The following is a 5,967-nucleotide window of genomic DNA, read 5'->3' as shown; positions in this document are numbered from 1 at the left end:
CCTCAATGCTCAATGACTGACCCCTGGCTGCTACCGCTCTCCCTCGCCGTGCTGACCCGGCCCATCGCCCCCGAGCACAGAAACCACGTGACATAGAGGTCACAGACATCTGTTGGTCAGCACAGAAACTAAACCTAATCGTCAAACCACGCGCAAACAAAGAGCCAGACCGAAACCAAAGAGGAGGGCAGGGATGGTTAGGGTACGATAAAGGAAACGGAAAGGAAGGACAAACGTAAAAGATAATGAGGTACACGGTAGCTACATTACTAGTAGTTATTATTATTTAATTGTTACTATCATTATCATTAAAATCATTTCGTTTCTTTCTGAAAACTACATACACGCCAAACGAAGCCGCATTGCATGTAAATCTGCAACACTTAACAAGCGCGCATTCATCTATAAGCCGGTGGATGTTCATCATTGCACAACTCGTGATCTTGACCAAGTGACTGCTTTGTTTATGTTGTCGCACATTTGCTGGTAGGGTTAATTAACAGAACATATTCGCAGTAGAGAGCTGATTCTGTTCTAAAAGTAAAAATTGAAAACGCCTGAATAATGTCCATTGTGCATTGTGAAACGCATGTTAAATGAGACCCATCTCGAAAGCCCACAAGTGTGCTGTGCACTTGTAACTCTCAAACTGGGTCGCATCATCTCCCACCAAAAGAAGGAACCCTAGCAACGAATGCATGGCATTTGACGATGACTTCAGTGACACCCTCATCACAGGGGATTAGTGGCAGTCCGGAGACGTTTATAGGGTCTTAGGCTGGTGCAAAAACATTAACATCATAAATGCTTATCGTTCGTGAGTGCTACCATATGTAGCCGCGTATAGCGCCGCTAACTGTATTCGAGACCTACCGGATCTCACCCGCCTGCATTGCTGGAAATGTGAAATCTTTTTCTTACCTAAATATTGGCCGGTGGTGGAAAAACCTTTCTTATGAACTGGGTACTGCCAGGTACCAGGTTCACCTCGAATTGCACGTAATTCCCGCGCACAGGCAGCGGTGCGGGGACGAAAAAATGAGCGAAGTGTGTTAGGCTGCAATCCCGCGCAGGTCATTAATTTTGGGTAGGAAATACTGGACGCTTGGTGCTCTTCAAGCCAAATGCACCATTGCACCGGCGCCATTTGTTCCGGAGATATGATGCCTGCCATAAAGGATGTGCGGTACGCGCCTCATGTACGGTACACGGAACATTTGTAACTTGGCTCCCGGATATAAAACGATTCCTATTCCTAGTTCCGCTCCTCTGATGAATACGAGTATGTCATTTGTACGCATTACACACATACACAGGATTCACGAGACTTCTATAATACATGTAGTACATAATACAAATGTAGTAAACACATTTTTTGAAACTTTCAAAAGAAAAGCAGCTTTCTAACGAATTATGGAACACAAGCGTTCGGTTACCTCTGAATAATTTCTGTATTTAGACTCATTCTTTAGGACAAATTTATTTATTTCGTGTCACTAGTTCGCGTTCAAGAGCTGTTTAAGTTGGTAATGCATAAACGTGATAGGTAGATATTGATAAGCCTTCAATAGCCTCCACGGATGGTTCATTATCAGCCGTTGGTATTACCGTGACAATACGTCCCAACCCTTTACCTCATGGCTCAGGGGGCGCTACACTGCTGCAGGCTTGAAATGAGCCGCAGTGTTAAATGTTAGTTTTACTGTTAGTTTTTTGTATTTTTGTATGTACAGTTAGTTTCCTTGATGTGAAAAACATTAGGGGTATGCACTGTTGTAAACTTGGATAATATTCGCAAAATATTCGGTTCCTCTTTCAGTAACATTCAGACCAACAGACCAATCCGAAATCTTTAACCCTATTAGTGGCAGGGGGGGTTGTTTTTATCCACCCCTCAGGTTTTTCGGGAATATCTCCGAAACCGCTGAAGCTACGATGCTGAAATTTTCTGACTTTTCCTAAAACTAAATTGGGCACATTCCCTGAAAATTTCAAGTTCATAACTTTACCAGGGGCGGCTCCAGAGCGCTGGGAATTGGGGGGTCCTATTCGTGAAGCGAGTCATTTGGGCGAAGATCACGATGCTGCACCAGTTTTACGAACAGTGAATGAAAGGTATCATGTGATAACATATACAAAGTTATTGTGCATCCTCTTTTGACACGTTTTTGCTATAATAGGCGGATCCAGGCGTCCAAAAAGGGGGTTATTTTTTACCTCCCAACATAGGTGCCCTGACACCGCCTATGCATGATCAATACAATTTTAGTCGTTCTCTCATAAGAAAATTGTAACATAACAAGACCATTGCCACCCTTTTTAGAAACAGTACCAACAAAAACCTTATTTACTATACTTTTTGTGTACCCCCAATCTCAATGATCTGTATCCGCCTATGATTTTTGAAAATGCATATTTTTAGGATCCATGTGAATTCCTGGTTCATTCTCTATCGATCGGCAAAAGTTGCGTTAAGATTGGTTTAGAAACCTGGCCGTGATAAACAGTCTAAAATGTATCTGCAATTTGCCCGTTTTTACCCCCCTCTACCCCCTATTGACATTTTTTTTTAGAAATGTATATCTCGTTGAGCCAAATTGAATGCCGTTTGAATTTTGAAAATCGGCCAGTTAGATCTCGAGATATCAAGGGGGGGTCGTAAACAGCCCCCCCTGCCACTAATATGGGGTAGCCAGGAGCCTGCCACTAATAGGGTTAAAGTAGGCAAAATGCTACTTCCCGCAAGCTATGAGCATAACGTTTATGCGATCCCTTTCTTGAAAAGTTTCTTCTTTAGGTGGTTCTATGTCCCACGAGGCCACAGAGTCCATTTTTATGGATAGCCCTTAAAAGTCTAGATTTAGCCCCCAATCGTACCGGGACATGCATGTATGTCTCAAATATCACCACTATCATTCGATGAGCACACCATCTCGTCAGCAATCAAGGATTAAGTACTTCCCTAAGAGTTTTACTGGTAATTCATGTTCATTAAGATATGATCTCGGCTTGTAGCAGCATTTAGAGGACTCGTGCGATGCTTCAAGCCATTGATCATGAGCGTTAATTCCCGTCCATGATTCCGGTTTTATAACCTTTGACGGCCTTGGGATCTGGCCGCTCAGCCATATCCATATTCGGCATTCGGGGTAGGATTTTGTTAGTGCTGTTACGCTATTAAGAGCTCAGATATTGTTTCACCTTTACCACATTGATTGACAATCTATGAATACACTACCTATACGGTAAATACTTGTTTAGACGTTTATGCAAAATGTCCTAAGTGTTGAGATGAAAAGCTTTGGTTTTCTTTTGAAAATACATACAACTGGGCTATCGCGCAAAAGGAAGTCCACAGCTCACAACGCCAACAGCGAAGGGTGTTCTCTCCCTGGTTCGTCAGTCGACATGGACTGGACTGGACGGTGTGGCAGCAGGCACCGGTAGGGTAGGTAACAGTCATATTCTGCTGGTGGGACTCCACGGTATAGGCCGTGGCCGCTCGCGATCCGGCTGCTGGGGCATTCCACGATAGATCGTACCAGGCCCGTCACCCTCATCTCTCAGATTTTAATGAAAATCGGTCCTAGGGGTAATCATAGGCCCCAAAGACGCCTGGCAAAATATCAGACTTCTCAGATCAAAACTTTTTGAGTTATATTGCATTACATTTTTTTTAACTTCGGTTTGTAACGGTGAGTTTGATGGCCTATAACTCAAGAACGGGTTAAGCAACCAAAAAACAGTAAACAACACTAAGCTTGCGATGAATCAAAATAAATATTACAATTTAAAAATTCCAAAGAAAAATTTCCATTGTTGAGCAAAAACCTTAATCTTTTTTCATTTGCCTCTAATGACTTTTGGGACCAAAATTTTTCACATTTTTATTTTTTCAAAATAAACTTCATGTCATTGCAAATCGACATGCAAAAAATTAGAAAGGTGTTCTTTCTATAAGTTCCTCATTTTCCCGCAAACAAAATGGGTTTCGGAGGGGTTGATACGACCCCAGCACGCCGTTTCGCTTCTAATAGAGCTAGAGCCTCGCGGAAAAAACGAGCGTGTGTGCCGTAACAAGTCGCAGCGATTGGTACCCGATTTTAAGGTCTCAGGTTAACCGGTAGCGTCTGGGGTCAGGTCAAGTGACTGAAGTTACGTGTTCGGTTTTTAGTAAATAACTTCGCACAAAATGGCCGCAGAGCCGCGATTTTGGCATCATTGAGTTCGCCTAGCTCAGGTGCATCGAATGGTATACTTTTTGCTAGGGTGAAGTCAACTTAAGTAGTTGACCTCGGGTCAAGGTCAGGTCAGAGCCCCTCAGGTCATGAAGCTGGGCAAAGGGTATCATATGACATATCATTCGATTCGGAAGGTCTTCCCGAGTCCATTGGTGGCTTTCCCGACTCTCTAGCTCCATTTGATCGGGAGTTATCGACGAAAAACTCGTACGACCCTAGTGACGTCATAAATGACGTCACGCAAGGTTAACAATGCAAAAGTGAAGCATTGGACTTTGCAAGGAGTGCATGAAATCACGATACCATGTACGTGAGATAGTTTTAGATCATTCTCGGCCCCAAAATAACAGTTTTTATATTTCCCCATTGACTTATAACAGTGATGTCACGTGACCGACCTGACCTCATGTAACCTTAAAAAAATTCCCAGATATACAAGTTGTGAGACCTCTGGAGGACACCATGTATGCGTCTTGTAACTTTCATCTCGGACAGCTATGGTCATTGGCGTCCAAAACAATGTCAGAAGAACCAAACAGCCTTTTTCACCCTCGCGCTTATAGGAAAGAGGGTTGGATGAGCCCTCTTTTCACTTTTTTTTCAGATGACTCAGACTTCAATTGAAATTTTAGTAACCCGTGATGTCACATGGCAGCTTTACCACGCCATTTGTAAGCTCCCCTCCCGAAATCACTATTCGAAACCGTTATCGTGACGTAAAATAAATACATTTATAGAAAGAATACCTTCCTAATTTTTGCATACTCCTTTACAATGAGCCAAATATTTTTTTAAAGAAATAAAAATTCAAAAAAATTTGGTCCCAAAGTTCAAAAAATGCAAGTGAAAGAAAACTCGATATGTCATATATCCAAAATAGCGTATTTTTCGAAATTTCAAAAATACATATTAATCTCTGTTTCATTGCGAGTTCAGTGTTATACAACATTTGGCATTTGATTAATCCGTCTTAGAGTTACAGCCCGCCAAACTTAGCGCTGCAAAGCAAGATCCAAAAAATATTATACACCATAACTCAAAAAATACTTATCTCAAAAGCATGAAATTGTTACAGGTGGATTCAGAGCCCCTGATTACCCCTGAGACCACCTCTCGTCAAATTCCGAGAGATGAGGGTGTCAAATTGGAAAAAAGTGGTACGATCTATCGTGGAATGCCCCTGCTATCAGCCGGCCCGAGCTGTGTCGGATGGTAAGCGGACGGTCGGAACTCGGAGCCGATGCTAGCGTCCGGTGCGAGGTTATTACTGGATACAAATGACCCATCGTTTCCACTATCGTGTATGCTATGACTTGGGTACACTCATGTATCTTCCCGCCAGGCCCTACGGTTTCGATACGGCGAATTTCCGCGAGGGAATACACCGGATGCGTGAGTGGATCCAAGCCGACAATCCGCTCAACCTTAGCCGAATTATCGCTTGACCTCTACCGGAAACTGATAATTAATTCATTTGATTCCGTTCATACAATCACAGCTGCTTCGGGGGAACGCAGCCTGTGACGACTTTCGGAAACAGGCACACAAACCGACGACACCCAACGAAAACCGCCGCCACTCCTGTGATTAGAGGTGCCCTCGTCACGCGAGTGTGACCGGCAGCCCCTGGATACCTGTGTGAGTGTGGGACGGCCGTCGGCAGGACGCCCGGCGCTGGTGTGTTCCGGCCCGGCTCGGGTTTGGGCGGGGCCGGGCAGGGGTGCGG

The sequence above is a fragment of the Amphibalanus amphitrite genome, unplaced genomic scaffold, assembly GCF_019059575.1.
Source record: "Amphibalanus amphitrite isolate SeventyFive unplaced genomic scaffold, NRLGWU_Aamphi_draft 000345F_arrow, whole genome shotgun sequence".
In the NCBI taxonomy this organism is placed as follows: domain Eukaryota; kingdom Metazoa; phylum Arthropoda; class Thecostraca; order Balanomorpha; family Balanidae; genus Amphibalanus; species Amphibalanus amphitrite.
Note: the sequence above shows the minus strand (reverse complement) of the source record.